The following is a 13950-nucleotide window of genomic DNA, read 5'->3' on the forward strand; positions in this document are numbered from 1 at the left end:
ATAAATCTTTGTGTAATTTTAGCATAAGTAATACAGGGTATCTGCAACTATAAACCAAAGTTTTATTTTGATATAGCCATTTAAAGATCACAGCTGAGCCTCAATATGACTTTTTTTCCCCCGTACTACTCCATTTTCACCCTGGCATTTAGACATTAACAGTCATTAGGTCGTGTCATGCTGTATTTTTGCAAGTTAAAGCTCAGTTAAAGCTTGGTTTGCAGCCTTGCTTTTTCCTGTAACTTCCATATGGTCAGCTATTTTAAGCCTTATCATTGTTGACATTTCATTATATCCATGTTACTGTCTCAGAGGTGTTGCTGATGGTATTATTTTGGAGACCTACGTCACTCTGTCTAACCTCTACAAAGTGGGCACTGAATTAGTATTCAGGAAGCTGCTTTTTTTGATTACCTTGCCTTGCGTTGTGTCAGATGTGATTCTGGGCAAGTTACATTAGTTGAAGCATTTTATACACATTGCATTTAAAGAAGTTCAGACTGGTTGATTAGGATGAATGTAGATAATCACTTGCATAGGTGTGAATGTGAATGCATACATTTAAGTAGGAATAATGTGATGTGTGACGTGTAGATACTGTGTTATCTTAACTGTCCATTACATTAGAATGATATGTTCAAGCTCTGAAAGGATTTTACTGACACTTTGACCTTCAGTTTGCAGCTGACAACTTGTTAGAATCTACAGGACGACTGCAGTGTGCTGACCTCTCCAGAAGCACCACTATACATAGCATAACTATACATATTTAGCAAACAGACACACCCTTAGTATCCTTGTATGATTCAAGACAGAATCCTGTTGTTTTCATGTTAAAGCAACAGTTCATCCTCATTTCCAAAATGATAGTTTTCCAAACAACCAGGGATTTTAGTCGATCTTGTCTTGGTTTTCAATTTAGCTTTGAAGCAACTTTTCGATTCAGTTGTATTATTCATGTTGCACTAGAATTAATAACTATATTTGCAACAGTAGGGCTAAAAATTTGCTTCATTAAAACTATAGAATATCCTGGTAATGGAGTATTTACACATAATAGTTTAAGTCATATATTTTCTCCATATTTGGGGATTTGTAGCTGGATCACCTCAATTTATTATTACTTTTTGTTTTACCATGTAGAGTGAATTGATCTGTTTATTGGAAATATAAAATTTGATGTAATAGTGTTAGCTTTTCTGAAAACTCCAGTAAGACTTTTTAATCCAGCCATTGTATAGTTTTGTATTCAGCGCCCATGGAGCTGCTATACAACATGTTTCTTTACTTCATGTCCGACTCTATTGTATTGTAATTAAAACGGTTTCCTAATTTATTACTTGGTTTAGGCAAGTTTATGTCTCTTTTCATAGTACTTTTTATTGACATACTTTTATAATTTTCTTTTACATGTTTTATTTAGAATTTCTTCCATCTAGATTTCTATATTTATTCTTGCCTTGTTATTGTTGTGTACCAGTCTCATTCATAACACCAAATTCCTTGTGTGTGCAAGCTCACTCGGTAATAAGAAAGCTTCTGATTCTGATTCTGAACTCTACATTTTGTGTTACAGGAAGATTATTAGTCATTTTGGTAGCAAAGCCTGGGGTCAGTCACACGGCTGTTATAATGGACACAGAGGATGTCTTCTGCACAGTTAATGCCTGCTTGAATCTAATAAGGTCAGAAAAACAACATGTACTCTCATATTGCATCTTGGATCTTACTTATGCCTCTGAATGTATGAATTTTATTTTTAAGTTCAGTATGTTGAGTTTAGCATGCAGTCAGTACAATCATGTAATCAGAGAATTCATATCACCTTAATATTGCATCCTTTAGTGTAGTTATGAATCAGAAGTAATTAATAGTGTGTGCAATAGCTCTGTGTTTCCCTTGCAGTGTGACAAAGGCAGTGTCCAGTGTACAACAAAGCAGGAATCCCAGCCAGTGAAACAACTCCTGCTCTGCCCGTTTTATTTTAATTTGGATTCCTGTTTGGGAAGTTTTCCTTCTGCTCATCATGGCACCACAGCTGTAAGTTTAACCTGTGTTTTGTAGGGATTTGCACACCTACTTTACTACACCTGATATCAAAAAGATGTGTTTTGTGTCTTTCAGAGATCACTGCAACAGTGTTAAGACAAAGTGATACGTTTCATGATGGGACTGGTTTATGAAGATAACAAGAAGAAATGGAGGGACTCAACATAGACAGGTGAACTCCTGTATGTCTTTGTGTTGTTTTTTTGTTTAGTATTAAAGGCAACATGGAACATTTTTAACACGATACACTAGAGGTCAGCAATTAGCTTTAATCATGGGCTAGTTTGTTTCACATAAATCAGTTCAATTAAAGAGGGTCAAATGTTTTCTATGTACATTTCTTTAAAATATTTTGTTGGGACACCTTCTCCAGGCTGAAATGTGTTTCCTAACTGACTGATGCCCTGTGACCTGGGCATGATGCAGGTTTTCAAAGTGTAGAGATGCAGTTAAACATTAAGTTAGAGCCTACTTAGGAGACCTAACATTAACTTGTGATAACCAGCTTGGGCGTATTGTTTCTTTTCAGGACACAAATGTCTCGTAAATGTATGTGACGGGCTGCAGAAACAGCCGTGTGTATGTGCTGTAGTTATTAGAGAATCAGATAGTACCTCAGATGGCTGGGAAAGACTTGAGCATGTGTGCAAAAATATCACTCAGTTTCACAAGACAACACTGAGCCTCTTCTAGCTTTTAACAATGAAAATCCAATTCAATTTATGTTTTGGCATCAGATAGTTACACTAAACTGGTCACCCAACCCGAAGGAGCTTCTTACCTTTCGTGGGAAAGCTGTCGTAAGATGTACAGAAAACAGACCAACATCAGGAACTTTTGTTAACTGTAGAATATGCAGTCTGTTTTTATTTGAAGCTTTACAATGCTCACGATATATTAAAATCCCCTTATGTAAAAAGCAAATGAACAAAGCCTTTAATAATGATCTGTCAACTAGTTTGCTGGCATGCAATCAAACATCTCCCTCTCTACTTCTAGATGTCAAAAGAGAAGCAAAACACACTTTCCTTCCTCCTGTACCTCTGTCTTATACAGATGGAGCACAGGAAAAACTCACACTATCTACTCTTTAAGATAAACTTACAGAGTACACTCAAGTTAAGACTGATTTTTAGCAATCCATAGCTATTTTAAATCTTGCTGCACATATGCCAAAAGGATGTCTGCCACAGCCTGGGTGTGTTCTGTTAATACAGGATGTTTTGCACAGTGACAGATGCGTAGTATTACTGTTAGCGAGAGCTCTCTCAGCTGCCGCAACTGGGTTGTCCAGGATGTTGTGGTGAAGTGTGAGCTACAGCTGCTGTGGCAACTGCCGCCTTCAGCAAATGGTGCCGACTGCCTGTGGTTGAATCAGAGTTCTTGGCAACTTTGTTTGTGTTCCTTTGTTTGATTATTATCTTTTTTTTTTTGCACGTCTAAGCTCATTGAGGCTTCCGAGGGTTGAGCTGCGGTCACATTTCATGCAGCCAGATCTCTCAACAATATCTTAGAGGTGTTTTGTTTGTTTGTTTAAAGCAGAACATGTGATTCTTCGTCAAAAAACACTCATATATGGCTGTATTGTCTGTGTTGCTTAACAATACTCCAGTGTGGGCAGAAGTTCATGTTCATTGGGATTTACATTAGCCTTGCATTTGCATTCGTTTCTAAAGTACATTTTGTAAAAAAAGAAAACTTACGGTCTTATGCCAGGGGGTCCAATAGGTTTGCTGGAGGGCCAGATTTGAATTTTGCCTTCTACTGAAGCACACTGGACTTGATCTGTTCCAGCCCAAGCCTTGTCCCTGCACACTGTAGAAAATCAACCACTATATGTGTCGTAGCTTCAGCTTTAAAAAACAGAACAAAACTGCGCCTCAACAACAAGAACGTGGTCGACTTTGAAAGAATTCTGGTGAGCTAAAAATCCTTCAATTCCATTGATTTGTTTTTACATTTCTTTCATTTTTTTATTTTGCAAATTGACTTTAAAAGAAGTCTGCTGTCAAAGACTTGTATGTTAGATTTATGTAAGGTCACACCGAACATAATTAGTATTTTATTTTGTGCATCATCAGCATAAAAAAGATGGGCAGTGAATCAATGTTTTAAAGGTCATCCATTTATTATTTAATTTATTATCATATTTGGGGGATTTTTATTTATTTTTTTGCAAATTTAACCTTCAAATAATTATTTGGAGTCAACTTTACCCTAGACCTGTCCAGGGTGTCCCCTGCCTTCGCCCTAAGTCGGCTGGGATAGGCTCCAGCCCCCCCGCGACCCTAGTGAGGATTAGGCAGTGTATAGATAATGGATGGATGGATGGATGGAACTTTACCCTATTTTATATTTGTGTATGGTTTATTGTATGGTATGGTAGTCTGTATGGTAAATGTTTTAACTCTCTTGCTCATTCCCTGCTGAAGGTAAATCTCTGTTAAATTTAAACAGTAAATATTTTTGTCTGTTTCTTGGCAAAGTCATGGATCTTTCTAATTTCAAATTTTAACACTTATTTATCATTTGAAGAAAAATGTTACCTGAAGGGTAATTTAGTAGCTTTTCAGGAGCTTCTGACTGCATCACACTATCGTCATTTGCAGATAGATTCGCCATTGTTCAAACTTTTTTCTGAGCGCCTGTAGGATTATACAACATCACAAATAAATCATGTTTAGCTTTTTAGTAAAAAGTACATGTTGTGTAACTTCACAGTGATTTCTTCCTGACATTTGATCAAAACCATGTCGGAATTAAGTCAGTTTTATTGAAACGTGACAATGATACAATACAGTATGTGAACATTTATTAATGATGAATGGCTGATTATGGAGACTGGATGTTTTCTGATTCATTCATTTTTGTGGTCAACTAGAAGAAGAGAGCTTTTCTTATAACACTTTTTTAGAAAAAAAGAAGAGGTTAAATAGTTAAGCAGCTCCTTCTTTCCTGTTTTATTTCTAATACAAGAAATATTTAAAAATTCCCAATATATCAGATAACCTTATTGCATAATAGTGATGCAGTCGACAAATAAGCTGCACAAGACGCATTTTAATGGAAGACTCTTGTAATAACATTACTTTAAGGACTGGCTGATCAAAACAGACTAACTACCTCCTTCAAGGCATTTAGAGATGAGACGCAAAAGAATCTGTGTCTCTGTAATTGTGCCTGTTTGTCTGGCAGTCTGTGAAAAACATACGAACCTTGTCTTAGTCATAGATCCCTGGAAAAAGTAGGTAGTTTAGAGTAAATTCTTCTGCAACTGCATTTAAAGACCACATACCTCTTGGCTCATTAAAAATCAGACCCAGTATCACCTTTGCCGCCCTGAACAAAGACAACAATTTATACACTTTAACTATTAAAATTTAAACCTCTACTCCGTCATGCTGTTGCATCAAAAACAAGCTTTTCCTTTATGCCTGTGGATTAAAGACACAAATCCGCAGCTACATCTTATCTCCATTTACACCTGGACCACAGAGCATGGAACAGCATCAGAAACATGGTGCACCAGACCAGAAACAAAGAGTCTGACCTGCAGTGGCTGCTGCCTCCGATCCACAGTCATTATGTTTTGCAGGTTTTAAATCAGCACGCATGATTTCCAGAACCTCAAGGTGGTGGTCAGAGGAAATCACACAAATTTCTGCATGGTAGCTTACTATGCACACACATATTGACTTTCCTTTAAACTGTAAATATGCAGCAAAAGAGGACTTTTAAAATTTTTACTTCTGAGAACAGGAAACAGAAAAATGTAACATACCTGAACTTGGCAGATCTCACCCATGGATAGACACCGGCAATGTCTCTGTTGCATGTAATTATGCAGACTCAGGTCCAGGAGCTCAAACTTGAGACAAATGAATACAAACCCTTCCATCTCACAAGATTATGTCTGTCAGCATCCAGAGCTTACCAGCTGTTTGAGAATTTGAATCTGTGCAAGACATGAAAGGCTCTATTTGAATTCCTTAATGAGATTTAATATTAGAAAAGCTATATTGAAAGCAGGTGATGAATGAGAAAATGGATTTAAAGAGTGGTCAAACGAGTATGATTTTCCACCTGTAGGTTATATTCTGGCCTAATGTATATCAGTCAACACACTAGTCATTACACACAGAGTTGTAGCGATGAGTTAAGTGAGTCATTATCTAACTAAAATGATATCCGGAAGTGTATCAGTGGTAGGTGTTGTTTACACTAAGAGGCCGCTAATTCAGATAAACCAGATGGTGTTTTTTTCACTGAACTGGGAAATGTAATCATCTGATCCAAGAAGAAGCTGTATACATTTTAAGAAAAAAAATTAATATCTGTAAACCTTATCAGTTGCAGATGTGTAGATTATATTGTGTGGGCTCACTTAGTCAAGTTGAAAACAATCACATCTTTGGAGAGATTTTTTTTTTTAAACTGGGAAGTAGTCTGAAGACCAGAGTTTCATATAAAGACTTGTGAATTATAGACTTTAATGTGATTGATGATCAAAACTGAAACTGTCTGTTCATCATTACAAAATGTTCAACGGAAGTCTGAAAACTGATGGCAAGCAAGCAAGCAAATGTATTTATATAGCAGTTTATCATACACAGAGTTTATTCAAAGTGCCTAACAGGCAAAGGTAAAATAAATAAATAAATGAATAATAAAAAAAACAAAATATAGTATATTTTAATTATTTTTTGTTAATAAAAAAAGTAAAGACATGTTGTACAAAAATGTGATATTTTAAATATCACATCAAATTTCTGTACCTTGAACTTGTTCCACCCATTTGCTGTTCTACAAAGTTTCATTGGTATTAGCAGATGGTTAACAAACTATTAACAAGTGATCTATAAAGTGTGAGTTAATGTAGTAGTTAAGTATTAGTTAAAAGTTTATGTATGTTATTGAGACGTTATTCTAAAGTTGCAACTATTCCTCATTTACCAGCAGTTAATAAATGAGGAATAGTTGCAACTTTAGAATAACGTCCCAATAACATATATAAACTATTAACTGATACTCAACAAGTCATTAGTAAGTAATTCACTAATGGCTTGTTCATGATCTATGACTGGTTTATAAGGTATGGCTGTAAATCATTAATATACAGTTAACAAGTCATTTATAACTCATTAACTAACAGTTTGTAAATGGTTTATTAACTATCTATAAGACGTTAAAAAGTCGTTATAAATCATCAACAAACTATTAACAAACACTTAACAAGTGGTTAATAACTCACTAATCAACAGTTTACAATGATCTATTCACTAGTTATAACAGATAGTTATTATAAAGTGTTACCGACATGTTGAATAAAATGTACACACATATAGTAGACTAAATAAAACTGGTTGATTAAAACAGCAAAAGTTAGAAAAATTAAAACATGTAGAAAAAATGAATTAAAATTAAGTGACTAAAAGTAGGGACAAGCTTAGTTAAAGTGCTAATTAACTGATTAATTATAAGCAGTGGGGGGGAAATGTCTTTAGCTTACTTTGAAAAATGGGTACATTTTGGAGAATACTTAAATTTAATGTGCAGTATGACTTCAGTTCTTCAATATCATTTGCAGCATTACTTCTTACTTTTCTGTTCTAGTCTTTCTGTAGCTTATTTATTGTTTGTCCTGTTTTAGTAAATGTCAATCTAATCTAATCTAATCTTAAATTCTATATTTACCTGGTAGCTAGCAGGAAACTAAGAATCTAAGTATTTTCTTTTCTTGGTGTTTGTTAGTATTTTAGCAGCAGCATTTTTAATAAGTTGCAAATAGTTAATGGTCTTATGAACATCCTACTGTAGTCCACTCTGCAAGTAACAACAGCATGAATGGGTTTTTCTAACACTTGCGTGGACAACAACGCTTCCTATTTTGTTGTTAAGATGCCAGAATGCGGATTTAATTACAGCTTTGATGTCGCTGCTGAAATTTACATCCTCATTAAATATCACACTGGCAGTTTTAACCTGGATGTTATTTTTTAGTGCCCTGGACTCAAAGGAATCACACTTTTTATGATAACAGAAATACTCAAATGCATTCAAACAACAACAACGGTCACAGGAAATTACACATATGCACACATGTTTGCTAAAAAGCCAGATTTGGAAGCACATGTTAGTAAAAATCTACTTTTGTCTATTGCTTATTTTTGATGTTGGTTCAAACACCAGGGATGTGAAAAATTGGAAATACAGAAAATTGGAGATGTGGGATGAAAACAGAGGTTTGGTGAAACACCAGCGATGTCTTCCTCACACTCACCAAATACACATGATGCCCAGATTTTACATATTTTGTGTTGACAAACAACATAAAATGCAGGATGTAATGAATTAGTGATCTTGTGCTCAATCTGAATGACTACACTTGTTAGGTTTGCGGAGGAGAGCGCAGAATCTCCTCAGGCTTCAGTCCTAGACGCCATCTGCTTCTCACTCCAGTTTATTTTGCCTTATCACAACATCCCACACCTACCATTAGTAGCTATGCCTATGACACTCAAATCTACTTCTCTCTCCCAGCCCCCCTCCTCCAGCCCTCAGGCTGAGTTGTATGCCTTGTTGGATGCCAGCCAAGCAACCTAAGATTCGCTCTCAAGACGACACAGTGACTCCCTTGAAGACACGCAACCTTTGCATTACAACTCGTAAACCCACGGCGACTTTTGTTCAGACTCTCGGGCTGATTTTAGAAAACAATCAATCAAAGCTGAGGCGATGCAGACTGTTTCCACTCAAGAAGTCACTATCACCTCGTGCCTGCTGGAGTTACTTTCCATTTAAACTCACGCCTTCAGCCCCCTCCTTTACTCTTTCTACTACTTCATCATTACATCTCAGACACTGGTGCATCTCTTGGTTGTTACAGCCTCTTTGCTGTCTGCTCTCCTGCTATCACAACCCTAATGGTTCATGCATTACAGCCATACTCACACGCTGCTCTGATTGGACTGCATATTTACTTTCTGCTATCCAGCACACGCCAGCCTTCTGCAGGCGATGAGCTTTATATTTTTAACTTTTAAGCTGGACACTATGTTTACACACAAAAACTTGTTCACATTTATATCTATTGAGTTAAACCCCAAATGATGTCATCAAGGACTGGAAGTTTATGTGTCTGATTCATTCTGTGATAATGACTGACAGTCCAGCTGGTATCCACTGGAGCTGTTCAGTGTCTGTCATTAGTACACTCACTCAGGTGTGTTTATGAATGGGGAAGAAAGTTATTTGTTGCAGGCTCAGCAACCTTACCTGAATAAATAAAGATTAAAAGGCGACAAGTACGGAGCTCTAACAGTGAAACTCCTCCCCTGTGTAACATGTTGATTTATGGATGGCACAGTACATATTGTGTCCCAGCTATAAATACATAAATATGGCAGGTATGATCTTGGCACTTTTTTATTTATCAGCCTGCAACCCGGCGGTTTGGGACAGAGGCAGTGATGGAGCAGGGGAGTTAGTGAGGGAGGCTGTTGTGAATCGCTGTAAAATGTGGCACCCATGTGCCAGTTAACTTGACTGAAGCAGACACTCTCTTCCATTACGGCAGATTGAAATCTCCACTGGGCCGTGTAAGGGAGTAATGTGTTATATGGCCTGGACTGTGATGGATTCACGCACATGCTAACCACATCAATAATGGCAGCGTGGTAAATATCCCGTCAGTTTTTGTTACGTTTTGACACAAGCATTTCTGTTTTCGGAGATGATCTTGTCTGTAGAGGGACGTGAATGCATGAATCTACATTCTTTTGCATTAAAAGTAACTTAAAAGAAAAATACAAAAGAAAAGAGCAAAAAAACTAAACCTCTCTACCTGCCTGGCCAAGACATATCCATGCTTGTGATTGCTATCCACTGAATCTGCAATGGTTTATTCATGGGCCACAAGCAGAAACGTCTAAAAAGAAGTGCAGTATGTTCATGTCTTCTCCGCATTATTGCTTTCACACCCAAGCCTTTCTGTCTCTTCACTGTGACTTCTGCAGGAGAGTGGTCCGCAACATGACTCTCCTCTTACTGCGATAGCCACATGCACCCAGTCCAATGGTTAAAAATACTCTTGTGTGAGCCAAACTCACATCATGCACACAAATATAAAAGCAAGCCCACACATATATGCCCCAGAACTGAGTATTATGTATAGGGGATCTGAGGCAGATGGTGCATAAGAAAACAAGATGAACCACAGACATTGGCTACTCTATAGAAGCATGTGTTAAAAAACAAAACCTGCACATTCAGTTTGAAAGTCAAAAGGAATAACAATGTGTTTGCTGAAGGAAAATAGAAAATGAACACGAATTGTTCAGACAAAAGAGATATACAGGGCCTGCTGATACATCGAAACAGGCCAAATTTATGGCACTTTTCATACCAAAGTGGTTTATAGAATACAGAGGCAAAAACTCAGAAAACGTAAAAACAATCAAGTAAAAACACATAAAATAAAACAAATAAAATGAATGAAAAGCAACGATAAACTGTCTTTGCTCTCCTGGCAATTTGCTCCATATTTGAGCAGCACAGAAGCTAAAAGCACTGTTACCATGTCTGATAATGAATAAACACATAAATCAGTGGATCAAATTCTTTTTGGGATGTTGATATTTAAGATTCCTTCTTTTGCGCATGACCAGTGCCTGTAGAGCCGACTGATTTCACCGTTTGGCTCAGTGACCATTTGGCAGGACATGCTGCTAAAATTCCACGTTTATTTGTTGACATCGGCTTTAATTTCTCTGTTTACGGTCCTTCTGGCAACAGTGACAAATAATAATATAAAAAATCTAAATCAGTCAATAGCATTCCTTTAAATATATATATATATTAAAAAAAGTTGACACGTACAGTTGAAAACAGAAGTTTACATACACCGTATAAAAAGACATAGCATTTCTTTTCCTCACTGTCTGACATTAAATGTGACTAAACTTTTCCTGTTTCAGGTCAGTTAGGATTACCAAAATTATTTATATTTGCTAAATGCCAGAATAACGGGAGAAAGATTTATTTTTTTATTACTTTCCTCAAAGTCAGACGTTTACATACATTTCCTTAGTATTTGGTAGCATTGCCTTTAAACTGTATGCTTGGGTCAAATGTTTTGGATATCCTTCCACAAACTTCTCACAATAATTTGATGAATTCTGGCCCATTCCTCCTGACAGAACTGATGTAACTGAGCCAGGTTTGTTGGCTGCCTTGCTTGCACACATCTTTTCAGCTCTGCTCACACAGTTTCTACAGGATTGAGAACAGGGCTTTGAGATGGCCACTCCAAAACACTGACTTTGTTGTCCTGAAGCCACTTTGTAACTAATTTGGTGGCATGCTTAGGGTCATTGGCAAATTGAAAGACACATTTGTGCCTAAGCTTTAACTTCCTGGCTGATGTCTTGAGATGTTGCCTCAATATTTCCACATAATGTCTTTCCTCATCATGCCATCTATTTTGTGAAGTGCACCAGTCCCTCCTGCAGAATAACACCCCCACAACATGATGCTGCCACCCCCATACTTTACAGTTGGGATGGTTTTCTCAGGCTTGGAAGTTTCACCCTTTTTCCTCCAAATGTAACGATGGTCTGTAAGGCCAAACAGTTCAATTTTAGTTTCGTCAGACCACAGGACATGTCTTCCTGATATCTTGGCTGATGTCTTTAGATTTCCCCATGCTGTCACAAGAGGAAGCAGTGTGTTTGAGGTGTGCCTGAAAATACATCCACAGGCCGGCCTCCAATTAACTCAAATGTTGTCAATTAACCTATCAAAAGCTTCCAAAGCCATGGCATCATCATCTGGGCTTTCCCAAATCATTTGCAGGCATAGTAATCTTAGTATATGTAAACTTCTGACTGAAGAAAGTAATAAAAAAAAAAAAACTCTAAAAAATTCTCTCTCATTATTTTGGCATTTAGCAAATAGAAATAATTTAGGTAATCTTAACTAAAAAAAAACAAACTTTATGGATCTTCTTTATGGAATATGTATGCACGAATCCACAAAGAGGTAACAAATTAAAGGAAAAATCAACATAAAGTGTCTTGTGTTGTGTAAATGTATGGTGCCAGAACAGCTTCAATGTGAATTCGCATTGACTCTACAAGTTTCCTAAACTCTGCTGGATTGATGCAACACCACACTACCAAAAGATATTCCCTCAATAGGTGATGATGATGATGATTGAGTTGATGATGTTGGTGCAGAGCGTTGTCTGAAACGTTGGTCCAAAATCTCTCATAAGTGTTCAACTGGATGGAGATCTGGTGTCTGTGAAGGTCATTGCATATGATTCACATAATTTTCTTCTTAAGGATGTGAAGAGGCCACTCCCATTAAGATATAAATCTTTCATGATAGGATACAGAACAACCTTGTATTGATTTGCGGTCAGTCTTTCTCTGAGGGGACCAGTGGGCTCAAACCAAACCAGGAAGATGCCCTCTGCAGCACAGCAGCGGTGCCAGACCCCCTCACTGTAGGGGTTAAAGCAGGGGTGGGCAATCCTGGTCCTCGAGGGCCACAATCCTGCATGTTTTAGATGTTTCCCTCTTCCAACACATCTGATTCAAATGATCAGGATCGTTATCAGGCTTCTGCAGAGCTTGATGATGAGCTGATCATTTGAATCAGGTGTGTTTGGAAGAGGGAAACATCTAAAACATGCAGGATTGTGGCCCTCGAGGACCTGGATTGCCCACCCCTAGGTTAAAGGGTCAAAGGTTTTTCCTCTGATTTGTCACCTGCTATATATTCTTTACAGACAAAGGACTATATAATAAATTGTCCTAGAAATGATTCAACTGTTTCATGTTTATACGAGTAGCTCTGAACGGTGAAACTCCAGAACAAACAATTTTAAAACCTCAATAACAGCAATAGAAGGATGCATATCTTGGATTTAGGAATGTTTCCCACCAGACACTGACCATGGATTTGGAATCTGATTGTACTGAACCACAATCCTCCCTCAAACACAACTAATGTGCCAGTTTGTGTTGCAGACTTCGAAAACATGTCAGTTCAGCGCAGAATCAAATTTAGCTACTAATACTTCCCATCATATATTGAATGTGATATGAATATTGTGTGGTTGCTGAGGTTGCATAGGTCTCCAGATCCAAGGCTAAAGAAAGTTCACATCACTACTATGCACCCTGGAATAACTAAAAAAGAAAGTGCAACTTGGTGTGTGTGTGTGGTTTTTAAAAAAAATCCTTATTGCTTAAGTGTTTGCAGAATTATGTCCCTGCTGGTTCAAAAAACTGACCTACAGCTCACCTCACTTTAAGCAATCCAAGCAATCTTTGTAAAACATATGATGCTTTCTTTTTTAGACAGTAAATGCCACTAATTTAAATTTGTATCAGATTCCGTTACATAGGTGTAGAAGTCCCTATTTCTGGCTGCAGCCATATGCTATGTGTTATTTCCCTCATGTATTGTTTGTTTGGGTTCATATAGTGGCAGGAAAAGTAGGCTATCCAAGCACCACTGGCAGATAGAGGCCAACTAGAGCAGACTGACAGCTGTACATCCGTGCGTGCCGTGACGTGAATCTTCTCCACTCCGAAGCTCAAGGAGAGCATTACTAACACCTCCCCTCTCCGATCCCACCTCCGCCTCCACCTCCACCTCCTCCTCCTCCTCCTCCTCCACCTCCTGCGTCTCCTTCTGGCTTCTCCTCAGGGCAACACGGGAGCTTCGCGGGAAAAAAAAAAAACAAGCGTGCAGGCTGTGCGCGCTGGTTTTAGCAGCTGCGCCAATTTCGTAAGTTCTTTGCGCTTCGTCAGAGGAGGAGAGCAAACTTGCGGTGAACGCTGGTGATTCAATTTCACAGAGAAATAAGTTTAACGTGGATTTTTTCTTCTT

This window comes from Stegastes partitus, unplaced genomic scaffold (assembly GCF_000690725.1).
Source record: "Stegastes partitus isolate 25-593 unplaced genomic scaffold, Stegastes_partitus-1.0.2 Scaffold110, whole genome shotgun sequence".
Taxonomy (NCBI): Eukaryota; Metazoa; Chordata; class Actinopteri; family Pomacentridae; genus Stegastes; species Stegastes partitus.